Genomic DNA, 14,336 nt, shown 5'->3' on the forward strand with positions numbered 1-14,336 from the left:
TAATTCAGAAAGAGTGAAATGGTGTGTTTCAGGCTGTTGTTCACTTCGCGGTATGTCCCATGTGATGGTCCATGGACAGGGGTGTTTCAGAAGTTATGAGACACATCCTTGTAACTTGGTCTGTACCTGAATTTGTCCCTCTCCGGTGACCTTGCGATCAGTAACACGAGGAAGTCCCTTAAGTAAAGGACCAGGCATCTAAATTGTGAGACAATGCTGTCACTTTTCTTAAAAAAAAAGATTATTTTCTCCTTTTTAAAATAAGAGACCTTAAAGGCCAAACTGCCTACTGAAAACGGCTCAAGTAAATAACTTACGACGCTTTTAGGGTTTATAATAAATAGCAGTAACAACGGCCTCGTAACTTAACCCAAGCTGCTACTCTCTCTCTGAAAACTGACTTGATGCTGTTTCCTCCTGGATTGGAGAACTGTATGAAGTATGTATGTCTGAATGTTCCTTTTTACCAAGGGGTGTGTCTATGGAATGTTAGTATATTGGAGCAGTTCATTTGTAGAAGATACTGTATCCATTATTCGGTTAAGGTTTCCAATAGTTAAATTATTCTAAATTCCTCTTCATTTCGTATGGATTTTCATTCGAGTGTTTAAATATATGGTGTTTTGCTTAATGATGGGTGGGTTTGACTAGTAGCATCACATCTGGAACACCCAATTCACATCTACCTTTAAAATAAGAAAAGGGTGGCATCCAAGTTACCCTCTAAAACTAGTTTGAGGCAGTCTAGTTGGTCGATAGCAAACTGGAGTCCCTTGTCTGGTTCTAAATCGATAATACCAAATCGGGTTTAGAATTACAATCCCTACAGTCTGCAAACAGGCCATTCGACCCAACAAGTCCACACCGACCCTCCGAGGAGTAACCTACCCAGACCCATTCCTCTACCCTAATATTTACCCAGAAAAGGATCCTAACCCACATACATCCCTGAAAACTATGAATAATTTAGCATGGCCTATTCACCTGAGATGAACATCTTTGGATTGTGTGAGGAAGCCAGATAATCCAGAATAAGCTCATGCAGACACTGGAGATTATGCACCGGGAGATTATTCGGTACAAAGGTCGCATATGGTAGTTGTTAGTGTCTTTTGTTCCGGATGTTGAATTCGGCTGGTTTAAACAGTGTTTTGTGTATAAAGATTCTTTCAGTCACTAAGAGTTCTCTGGGTGTGGAAGAAGTAAACTTGGGGTTTTTACAAAAGGTAATGAAGGCAAAGCTGTAGGAATTGACAGACAAGCTGGAGTTGCGTTTGCTTTTGTCTGTGCGAAAATGAGAGATAATTACAGCTATAGTTCCAGAATTACATTGGACGGAACTGCCATCAGACGAGTCACTTTGAACATGAGAAGGAATTGAAACAGTTTGAATTATGATGAAAAGTAGAAATAAAAGAAAAGGAAATGAAGAAGGAAGAGAGAAAAGGAGAGAAGAAAAGCAGAGAGTTTCAACTTAAACAGTTAACAATTAGAGAGGAAAGTTGACATAGAAGGCGGAGATCAAGGTAGATGGTAGGCTGGATGAGGAGGATTGTGAGGTTGAGCAACCCTGTAATAGCCAATGGCCTAATGAGGTTCTGTTTAAATGCACCCAGGCATTATCTAAATTTGATGAGAAGGATGGGGAAGCCTTTTGAATTTCATTTGAGCAAGTGGCTAAACTAATGCAGTGGCCAGTGACCATGTGGATTTAGTTGATCCAAACAAATCTGATAGGTATTTGCATCCCGGTCGGAGACGGTATCTGGCCAGTATGGGGTGGTGAAGAAAGCCATCTGAAATGCATATGAGCTTGTGCTAGAAGCCGACAGACAGCGTTTCAGGAATCTAAAAAAGGGTCCCTGGTTAAACGCACATTGAGTTTGAAAGAATCAAACAAAGTAATTTTGAATAGTGGATAAGGGTATTAAAAACAGAGCAAAGCTATGACACTGTTAGAGAGATTCTTATTTTGGAGCAGTTCGACAATTCACTTCCTGCAATCGTGAGAACTCGTGTGGAAGAGCAGAGTTACAACGGCAAGATTAGAAACTGAAATGGCTGATGATGATGATTTGGTTCAGAAATCAAAGTTTGGTTTCTGTGAGGCATGGAGAAGAATGTGCGAGATCTTAAAATATATACCTGTGAAAGTAAGCTTTACTGGCATAGGCCAGGAGTAGCAGGGAAAGAGGTTACATCATTAAGAGGTACAGAAGCATGTAATTCTTTTATGCTGAGACATGAGGAGCGATGTCATTCAGAAGGACTGTTGGAGAGATGAGAAGTGCTCCGTTATGTAACGTGTAGTTGGAGTGTCCGTTGGAAACATCAACAGATTTATTCCACAATGGGAAGGAGGCCTTGAGCTTCGTGTTGGTGTTACAACATTTCAGCATTTCAATTGCGAATAACATACATGAGCCAAATCTTTATCACTGATCGTGAACCCTTGCAATTTTGGAGACGTTTAGGGAGAGAAAGACCAGTCTGTTTCGATTGAGCTTATTATTGTCGCCATTCAGTTTGAAATTATACAGGTGACAGGGCGAGAATACCGAAATTTTGACACGTTGTGGAGACTTGGATGAAGAAAGACAAAGGCATTCTGTGGCAAGAGTAAAATGATTGAAATCGAATCGAGTTGTGAACATTTGTATGCTCAGAGGCATATATATATATATATATATATATATATATATATATATATATATATATATACACACACACATGCATTGCAGACTACCAACAACCAACAGAGGAAGTCTAGGAGGTCTAAAATGAATCTACGGTTGTATATTGATCTATTATTTTATTAAAGGTGGAGTCGTGAGGATACTATCACTGTGAAAAGGTTATTTTCTCTTGGTTTTTTTTGAATAGAGGTTTTAAATGCAGAGGTGCAGAACTGCTGTCTGAAAACAGTTAAAGCAAATAACTGAGAAAGCCTTTAGGTTTCATTAAAGCGGTGGTAACAATGGAAGGGCAGTGGCCAGCTCTCCCAGACCAGGTTATCTCATTTTGTTTTTAGCTGCAGCATTCAGAAGCTGCTGGGGATCCCAGAAGGGTTGGAAGTTTCAATACATGATCCCCAGCTGCTTTTCTCTCTGAGATCTCTGTTGATGTTGTTTCCTCCTCGATTGGAAAACTGCTGTAAGGATCTGTATTTGAATATATCTTTGTGCCAAGCGGTGTAAACCAAGTAGGTATGGTATCTATTGTTTGTGTAAGTGTTCCAACATATAAGCTATCCCGAAATTTTCTTTTCTTTGATTGTATTTTAACTAAAGCATTTGAATAGATTGTACTTTGCTTAATGTCGAGTGGTTTGACCAGTCGCAACATATCTGTAAGGCACACTTCACATCTATATTCAAAATAAGGAAAGGTTTGGATCTAAACGGCCTTCTTAACATATTTTGGGGGGATCTGGACTGGTCCACAACACTTGTACCGAGGGGTTTCTGACTGGCTCCTGTAATTGAAAAGTTAGTGGAGGTTCTGTGGATGGTTTGCTGGAGGTTGTGCTGTGAGCTGCTTCAGACATTCAGGGAGACCTGAGGATTTGGTGACCCAACTCTGGATGGAGCATGTGGACTGTAGTTACAGCATCTGGGTCTGCAACACGAACAGCAAATGGAGCAGAGGCTGTAGAGAGGGGAAGCTCTGACACTATGCAGTGAGTGCGTGTGGGGAAAGGGATCTGCTGTATCCATCCCGGGTTTTCCAGGAACAGCTTCCCAAGCTCCACTTAACCAAGGAGCAGAGTGTGAGGCGCCCTGACTGAACAAGGAGCTGGTAATAGAATGGAGTTACCTTCTTCAACACGACCTGCAGCTTCACACCAGGGGGAGGATGATGCTGCCAGTGACTGTGAGGGTCACTGTTTCATTCAGCTTCTATAATCCAGAACTTTCCAGGCAGGACTAGGTGAAATATCCATCATTTCCCAGTATCTCAACATCAATGTCACCATTCGGTGAAGGAGGATATATATGGTGGATGAGGTATATAGACTGTTTCTCCCTCAACAGGGATCTGCCGGGTGTATTCAGTATAGTGGGATTCCCGATGGCATACATGGCATCTGCAGGGTAGCCATGTCAATGGGGAGAGGTAGAGGAATTAAAGGAACTCTCTCTCTCTCTCTATTAATGTAACAGTGTGCCCATGCACAGTACATCATGTTGGTGAATACCCACTGTCCTGGCAGCAGTCACGGCCTCTTCATTCAGAAGCAGTCAGCCATTCCCATCGTCATCGGGTCTCCACGTAGAAAGAAATGAATATATCTTGGATAAAGGCCGTCCCCTTGATGCACGTTTCAAAACACCATCCCCACCATCAATCAACCACATCAAAGTATTCCATGTGTTCGGAGAGCAATGGGGTCACTTGGAGTGTCTGGGAGCTCACGATCAGGGATGGAGCAAAACTTCCCATGTCTGAACGGATCTGAGTGAACCCCACAGGACACAGTATCATTAAGTCCTGTAATCTCTCTCCATTTATTAACATGTTGCTTTCCATTAGTACTGTAAATGAAATGACAGGTTATTTCATGTTAAATTCCACCTGCCAAACTATTATATATTATCTTTACTCCTCTGAATCTATTTGCAGACTTTCCACCCTCTCTTGGTAATTTAATCTCTTGCTTACCACAGCGACATCATCAAACTCAGCATCTGTATATCTGTTCAATTTCTCTTCAGAAGACAAACACTTCAAATATGGAATCAATCTAATGAAGCTCTTCTGAATTGCCTCCAATGGAAATAGCTCATTCTGCAGGACACCCAAACTGTACTCCAGTTGCAGCCTCACTAATGCCTTGCATAGCTACACCAACACTCCCTACCTTTCTACTCTATCCTTTTATAAATAATTATGCTTGCAGTTCTCATTACGAGCAGTACCCGCAGGCAGGTTTTCTATGATATGCAAGCAGACACCCAGATCCCTCTGCACCTAAGCACTTTGAACTTTCTCTCCATTTAGATAATAATTTGTCTTTCTATTACACTGGCCAACTTGAATAGCTCCATATTTATTCACTTTAATTTTCCTTGCCAAATGTTGGCCCGTTCACCCAACCTATCCATATAGTTTTAAAATCTCTTGCACCATCATTCCGAAGTAATTTCCCACCAATGTTAGTGTCATCTGAAAATGTGGCATTGTATTTTCTATCCTGTCAACCGAGTACAGTAATAACATCGATCGCAAATGGTTGAGGCATGAGAACTGAAATCAATGGCACCCCACAAATTGCATTTGCCAAAAGAAAATGACGTATTCATTCCATTTGACTACATTTTGTTGGATAACCAATCCTCTATCCAAGCGAACTAATTTCTCCAAGACCCATGTTGTCTCATCTTACCACTTACTCTTTGAAGAAGCGACATATCCGATGCCTTCAGGAAGACCAGATATGTTCTATCTCCAGGATTCCCACGATCCACCTTGTTTGTGACATCTTCAAATAACTCAACCAAATAATTGAAACACGATTTAGCCTTCATAAAACCATGTTGACTCTGACGAATTGTGGTTTAAGTTTGCAAATGTCCTGAACAATTAATTCTAATAATTTGCCTTAAATTACAATAGTGTATTGTTGCATTTTAGTCCCTAATGTATGCCATTATTACAAGTTCTTCCCTTTCGAAAACCTTTTCTTTGAATTCTTGTTTAATGTGCACAAGGCTTTAAGAAATCTGTTCCAATTGCGGAGTAAGAGCCATGTGTGGCTGAATGGACTCATCATCCTGCTGGTGTACAAACTCGATAGACTGACGTCTTTCTGGTGTTCCCATGTTGTCATCTCCAAGGCCAGAATAACCTCATCCTGTTGATACTTTATAGGATTGGGAGATTATGGAATCTTCCTGTTGCTGTGTAACATTTTGAGGGACTGATGGATCTTCTCATACTTCGCCATAACAGGTGGATATACTGAACGGTCTCCTCATGTATCCCGGAGATGGGACCGAGGGAGTGATTGGTCTGCTCTTGTTCCCATACAACAATCACGTGTCTAAAATATCTCTTCCTTTGTCATGAAAGAAGTCTCAGATAGTTTTTATCCTTATCCAATTCCCTTGCAATAGATTTGGTGGGTCTGAATGGCCTCCTGTTATCCCAGTGTAACAATCTCCAGTCAATGTGTGACCTCTTCCAGTTCCTATGTTACAGATATCAGGAGGCTCAATGGACTGATCCTGTTGCTGTTTAACAGGATACTGGTGCAGCATAGGCTCGAGTGGCTGATTGGCCTCCTTCTGTAAGTGTATATCAGGCTCCAGGGGCTGAATAACCTCGTCCTGTTTTGGTGTAACAGGTTCGAAGGCCTGAATATCCTCCTGTTGTTCCTGTGTAACAGGCTGGAGAACGGAATGGATTCCTCCACTATCTGTGTAATTCACTTCACATGTTGAATCCTTCTGGAGATAGAACATATCTGGTCTTCCTGAAGGCATCGGATATGTCGCTTCTCCCCGTGTCTGCGTGGGTTTCCTCCGGGTGCTCCGGTTTCCTCCCACAGTCCAAAGATGTGCAGGTCAGGTGAATTGGCCATGCTAAATTGCCCGTAGTGTTAGGTAAGGGGTAAATGTAGGGGCATAGGTGGGTTGCGCTTCGGCGGGGCAGTGTGGACTTGTTGGGCTGAAGGGCCTGTTTCTACACTGTAATGTAATGTAATGTAATCTAATCTGATCTAGTAAGGTGGAGTGCAAAAACAGCAAGGAGGAGCAAACATTGATGGGAGTTTTATATCAAAGTGAAAGCTGCAATTCAAATGCTGGACATGTTATAAAACAGGAAATGAGATATACACATTTGTGGCTACTGCAGCAATAATGTAATATTTACATTATGTCTAAACTGTGTTAACCCAATTGAATGCTGATGCTGGGAAAAATGGATTTCATGAGCCCGTGTGAGATGGTTTGCGTTAATATTATGTCGAGCACTGAGCTCGAGATCAGGTTATTTAGGAATTGGTGTTGAGTGATCAGAAGACCTAATTGAAACTGGAAAGGACATTTTTGGAACAGTGACCACAATGTATTGGTTTTCTTTTATGCTGTTTGAAAACACGCCAGTTTTTGTTTTATTTGAAGTAACCGTTATAAATCTGAGTCATGCAAGCCATCAAGGTGTGAGGAGAAAATGGGGACTACAGATGCTGGAAATCAGAGTCGAAGAGTGCGGTGCTGGACAATCACAGTCAGGCAGCATACTAAGAGTAGATAAATCGATGTTTCGAGCTTAAGCCCTTCATCAGGAAAGAAGCATATGGGCCAAGGGGGCTGAGAGATAAATGAGAAGGGGGTGCGATGGGGGAGGTAGCTGGGGTTGCGATAGGTAGATGAAGGTGAGGTTGAAAGTGATAGGTGATTAAGGGAGACAGAACGCCTCATCTGCTGCAATCATTAAACCCAATGTGGTCTACTCTACATTGGCGAGGCAGGAGGTCAACTTTTGGATCATTTCAGCGAACATCTCTGGGACAGCCACACTGAACAACTCCATCGCCTTTTGGCTGAGCACTTTAAATCCCCTTCTCACTCTGCCAAGGACATGAGGGCACTGGGCCTGCTCTATCGCCAAACCCAAGCCACCAGAAGCCTGGAGGAAGAAAGCCTCATCTTCTGTCTTGGGACCTTCCAAACGCAGGGGCTCATAGTGGATTTCTCCATTTCCTCTAATCCCACCTTATCCTACTCCAAACTTCCAAGTTAGCACCGCTCTTTTGAATATTCCTAAGTGTCCACCTTCCTTCCTATCAACCTGGTCCACCCTCCTCTCCGACTATCACTTTCAACCCCACCTTCATCTACCTATTAGATAAAAGGAGGTAGCTTAGAAAAATGCCAAGTGTTGCAGTAAGCCAGTGGATTCAGAGAAATGTAGGACCCAGCAAAGGATGATCAAGAAACTGAGAAGAAAATCAAAATGAGAAAAAGCGTGCAAACGAATGAAAAATATAAAGACTGATAAAAATCGTCTGTCAATGTATGAAAAAAAATAAAAAACAAGGTCAAATGTGGAACAGTTGGTGCGCGTTCAGGATAATTTATTGCAGAGAACAGATAAATTGCAGGGAAAAGAAACAGTTTCTTTGTGTCTATCTTCATGTAAGAATGTCCAGAAATTCTCCCAGAAATACCAAGTGACCATGGGACTTGTGTAATTAAAGTCTAAGATCATTCTTATCTTTGAAAAGAAAGTTGGATTGAGTATTTATAAATCTGACAGACTAGATGCACATCATACAAGAATTTCAGAGGAAGCAGCAATAGACATGTTGATTGCATCGAGGATTTTCACTTTATTTTCCGACACATTCCCGAAAGTCATTTAGCCAACCTGGGTAAGGCAAAGGTTATAAATATTATCCAACAGTTTAAGAAAGGCTGAAGGTGGAGAGTGGTGACCTACAGACCAGTTATCTTGTCATCCACAGTTAAGTATCTGTTGGACTCGATGACAAAGAACATGCTACTAGATATTGAGAAGGTAATAACATAACTGGGGAGTGTGAGAATGTGCCGATGAAAGGAAAACCAGAAGTGGCAAACATATTTTTGGAATGGGTTGAAGATGATTCTTGTGGACATAGGCAATGAACAACCAATGTATAACGTGTAGTTGGATATTCCTGAGCTTTTTTTAAAGAACTCACACAGCAAGTTAATAATAAAAATTAAAGCGAGAGGTATTGGGAAGAACATATGCAAATGGGAAAGTAAAAATTAGGTTTACAGTCATGTGAATGTAATTGGAAGATAGAGGATGTCGTGCACCAGTTGCATCGAGCGTTGGTGAGACTAAACGTAGAATATTGTGTACCGTTCGGAGTCCCAATCTAAGAAAGAATATATTGACTACAGAGGAACTGCAAAAGGTATTATTCAGATTAATCCGTAAACTGGCAAGATTGTCTGACTGGGAACCTCAGCCTGTAATCTCGAGTTTCAAAAGATGATAGGTGATTGTCGTGAATCTTAGAAACATCGAAAGGACTGAATAACAGAGGGGCATGAAGAAGTACAAGTAGGCGAGATCAGGAAGAATCCCACGATATTCTACACGGACAAGTAGAACAGAATAATCAGCAAACAGTTAGTGTCCATTAGACACCAAAGGGGCAATCTGTGTGTCAAGCTGGAGAACATTGATGGATTGTTACATGAGACCTTCACATCTATTTTACTTGGGAGAAGGAGGAGGCAGGTACAGAATTCAAGAAGATGGACTAGGAAGCTCTTGAACAGATTGATGTAAAATACGAGCAGGGATTTGAGGCTTTGTTCTGTCCAAATTTGGACCAATCTCCATGTCTGAATGAGTTGTATTACAGGCGGCTGTTGGGGTCAAAGGAGGAAAGACACTGACTGAATATTTTAATTAGATTCTGACCATAGGGGAGGTACCAGAGAACTAGACAACTGATAATACAATTCCACTTCACAGTAAGGGTGGGAGACATAGACCAGGGAACTATAGACGAGCGAGTATTAGATCACTGTTAAGGAAACTACTGGATAAAATATGTAAGGAGAAAATCGAACTCCAATCAGAGTTGCAAGGTTTGATCAGGGATAATCATCATGACTTTATCAGGAGGAAGTCACATCCAACGGATTTGATTGAATTAGTTTGAGGAGGTAGATTATTTAGTTTTGTAGAAAGGCCTTTGACAAATTTCCACCTGGGAAACTGAAAAATAAAGTAAAATCTCACAATATGATGGATAGCTTGGCAAGTTACAACGGAAATTGTCTTAGTAGCAGGCGACAGAGGGTGGTGGGAGAAGGCTGTTTGTGTGACTGGAAACCAGTGTCCCCTGGTGTACCAAAGAGATCAGTGTTGTGTCCCTTATTGTTTGTGTTATTCATAACAAAATATAGATCTGAATGTGGAGGGGTGCTAGGTGGAGAGTGGGGAAGGTGTGATAAGTAAGTGTATGTTTGACATAAAGATTGGCTGAGTGGTTAGCAGTGAGGGGGAAGGCCTTAAGTTACAGGAAGATGCAGATGGAATGGTCAGATGGGCGCATCAATGGCAGATGGAATGTAATCCTGATAAATATGAGGTGATGCACTTTGGGAGATGGAACCAGGCAGGGGAGAACTCAATGAATGGCAGCACACTGGGAACCTCAGAATGTGCTTCTCCACACATCCCTGAATGTGACTGGACAGGTTAATGCTTAAAAATGTGTTGCTGGAAAAGCGCAGCAGGTCAGGCAGCATCAAAGAAACAGGAAAATCGATGTTTTGGGCAGATTCCTGAAGAAGGCTTATGCCCGAAACGTTGATTCTCCTGCTCCTTTGATGCTGCCTGACCTGCTGCGCTTTTCCAGAAACACATTTTTTAAGCTCTGATCTCCAGCATCTGTATTCCTCACTTTCTTCTGGACAGGTTAATGGACTAGTTAAGAATTGGACCTTGGGTGTAGCGTTTCCTAATCAAGGTGTAGATTATAAGAGCAATACAGGGCTTTGGTTCGGCAAAAATGGAGTATTGTATGTAGATCCGGGAACCACATTCCAGGAAGGATGTGATTGTACTGGAGAGGGTGCAAAGGTGATTCACCAGGATGTTTCCTGGAATGGATCATATCAGCTATGGAGAGAGGCTGGATAAGCTCGGGTTGTTTACTCTGGAGCAGCAAAAGCTGAGGAGTCAGTGATTCAGAAGGATAAGTTTATAAGCGACACGGACAGGGTGGATAGGCAGCAGCTGTTCCTTTTAATGAGAGGGTCAAGTACAAAGGAGCACATTTTTAAAGTGTGGGCGGCACGGTGGCTCAGTGATTAGCACTCCTGCCTCACAGCACCAGGATCCCAGGCTCGATTCCAGCCGTGGGCGACTGTGTGGAGTTCGCACATTGTCCTCGTGTCTGCGTGAATTGCCTCTGGATGCTCCGGTTTCGTCCCACAGTCCAAATACGTGCAGTTCAGGCGAATTGCCCATAATGTTAGGTGTATTAGGTCGAGGGACAAATATGGTTTCATATTTGTTAAAAAAAAAATACAAAGGAGCACATTTTAAAGTGTGGGCGGCACGGTGGCACAGTGGTAAGCACTGCTGTCTCACAGCGCCAGAGACCCGGGTTCAATTCCCGCCTCAGGTGACTGACTGTGTGGAGTTTGCACATTCTCCCCGTGTCTGCGTGGGTTTCCTCCCACAGTCTAAAGATGTGCAGGTCAGGTGAATTGGCCATGCTAAATTGCCCGTAGTGTTAGGTTAGGGGTATAGGTGGGTTGCGCTTCGGCGGGTCGGTGTGAACTTGTTGGGCCGAAGGGCCTGGTTCCACACTGTAATGTAATCTAAAGTGAAGAGTTTGAGGTTCAGAGATGATTAAAACATTTTTTCACCTCGAGGTCTGGGGTTCGGGGATTACTTCCTGAGAGGGGAACGATCGTTAAAAAGTACTTGGACGAGCATTTGAATGTGTCATAACATTCCAGGCTATGGGCCTGCTGTAGGAAAGTGGGACTAGTATAGATCCTGCTGCATTTCTGTTGGCACAGAGTCTATGCCCCTGTGAGTATATGGTGTGGAAGGTCAATTATTGAGCAGTTTAAGGCAGGAATTGATGGATTTCTGAAGAGTTATATTCATAAGGGTTATCAGAGTGAACTGTATTAGCCTGTTAAATTATGTCAATGTGAGAAATGTGAGAAAACAAGTGCAGTTTCCTTACAGTTTGAAACCAGAGAATGGAGAATGGGGAACAGGGAAATGGCAGAACTATGAAGCCACTACTTCAGTTCTGTCTTCACAAAACTTTCTAACAATACAAGGAAAACCAAGTCTGGTGTAGGAAATTGGGAGAGTACATAGAACATAGAACATCGTAAGTAAATGGCTTAGCAGAAATTATTGTGGCTGAAAGTAATGGTCATAGACAACACCAACATAGATTTATGAAGTGAGAATTATGTTTGAGAAACAAACTGGGAGACAAATGAAAGAGAAGCAATGGATGTAAAACATTTTGATTTTTAGAAAAATGTTGGTAAAGCTCCAAGCCCAATTTGCAAAATCAAATCTGAGTGGATTGGGGCTAATATATGGACATGTTTCTAGAATGGGTCAGCTGGCAGGAAACAGTGAATCGAAATAAACAGACTCGACAAGTAATAGCCTGACATTTTCTGAAATGTATGATTCGGTGAGTATGACTATGTCCGAGACTCCCCATTACCTTCCCCAGATATCTCCTGTCTCATCAGCAGGACGGACACAGCAAAAGTGATGGCACAGTGGGATACAGTTGGAAGGGAATTGCTCTTGGAGTCCTCAACAGTGACTCTGTATCCCATGAAGTCTCATGGCATTAGTTTGCACATGGGAAAGGAAACCTCCTGCTGATTACCATGCACCAGCCTCTCTCAACTGATGACTCAGTACTCCTCCATGCTGACCAATACTTGGAGGAAGCACTGAGGGTAGCACATACGCAGGATGTACTCTGGTTGGGGGATTTCAATGTTCACCACCAACAGTGTCTCAGCGACAGCATGACTGATCGAGCTGGCCGGGTCCTAAAGGACATAACTGGCGGCAGGTGGTGAAGGAACCAACAAGAGGAAAATACATACTTGACCACAGCCTTACTAATCTGCCAGTTGCAGAAGTATCTGTCCATGACTGTATCGGTAAGAGTGACCACCGCATAGTCATTGTGGAGATAAGGTCACACCTGCACATTGAGAATAACCTCCACCAATTTGGCAGGTCCTATCACGGTGCTTAATAGGACAGACTTCGAACAGATCTAGCAGCTCAAATCTGGGTGTCCATAAGGTGCTGTGGGTCATCAATAGCAGTGGGATTGTACTTCCGCATAATCTCATGGCCTGGCATATCCCCCTCGCAACAATTACCATCAATCCAGAGGATCAACATTGGTTCAATGGAGTGTGCAGGATGGCAGGAGCAGCACCAGGCATACCTGACAATGAGGTGTCAGCCTGGTGAAGCCACCAAAAAGGACTACTTGTGCGCCAAACAGCATAAGCAGGAAGTGATAGACAGAGCTAAGTGATTCCACAAGCAACGGTTCAGATCTAAGCTCTGCAGTCCTCCCACATCTAGTCGAGAAACATTGGGGACAATTAAACAATACACTGGAGGAAGAGATTCCACAAATAACCCCTTCCTCCATGATGGAAGAGCCCAGCACTTCAGTGTATAAGATAAGGCTGATGCATTCGCAACAATCTTCAGTCAGAAGTGCTGAGTGAATGATCCTCCAGTTGTCCACAGCGATTCAGTTACCAGTCATCAGTCAATTTGATTCAGTCCACGCGATATCCAGAAATGATTGGAGATACTGGATACTCCATAGGGTCCATAATCTGACAATATTCTGGCAATAGTACTGAATACTTGTACTCCATAACTTGCCACTCCCCTAGCCAAACTGTTTCACTACAGTTACAACAATGGCTTTCCCCGATTATGTAGAAAATTACCAAAGTATCTCCTGTATATAAAAAGCAAAACAAATCCAATCCGGCCAATTACCACCCCATCAGTCTATTATCGATCATCAGTAAAGTGGTGGAAGATCTCAGTGCTTTTAAGCAGCACCTGCTCAGCAATAACCTGCTCAATGACGTCCAGTCTGGGCTCCAGCAGGGCCACTCAGCTCCTGACCTCATTACCGTGGTTCAAACATGGACAAAAGAGCTTAATTACAGAGGTGGGGTAATAGTGACAGCCCTTTAAGTCAAGGCTGCCTTCTACCAAGTGTAATATCAAGGGGCGTTAACAAAACTGGAATCAATGGGTATCAGACGCAAACTCCCCGCTGGTTAGAATCGTATCTGACACGTAGGAAGATGGTCATGCTTGATAAAGGTCAGTCAACTCAGCTCCAAGTCTGCAGGAGTCTCTCGAGCAGTGGCCAAAAACCTCTTCAGGGCTGCTCCATCAATGACCTGCCTTCCATTTTAAGGTCAGAAGTGTGGATGTTCGCCAATGATTGTACAATGTTCTGCACCATTTGTGGCTCCTCAGATACTGAAGCAGTCCATGTTCAATTGCGACAAGATCTGGACAGTATCCAGGCTGACAAATGGCAAGTAATATTCAGGCCATACAAATGCCAGACCGTGACCATCACCAATAAAATACAATCTAACCTGCCCCAGTGTTACTATCACTGAATCCCCCAGAATCAAAGTCCTGGTGGGTAATCATTGCTCAGAAACTCACTGGTCTCACCACATAAACACAATAACTACAAGAGCAAGTCAGGAGCTAGGAATACTGTGGCGAGTAACTCACATCCTGATTTCCAAAAGTCT

The sequence above is a fragment of the Chiloscyllium plagiosum genome, unplaced genomic scaffold (genome assembly GCF_037043375.1).
Source record: "Chiloscyllium plagiosum isolate Xiang-an unplaced genomic scaffold, Cpla_swu_hap1 HiC_scaffold_45, whole genome shotgun sequence".
Classification (NCBI taxonomy): Eukaryota; Metazoa; Chordata; class Chondrichthyes; order Orectolobiformes; family Hemiscylliidae; genus Chiloscyllium; species Chiloscyllium plagiosum.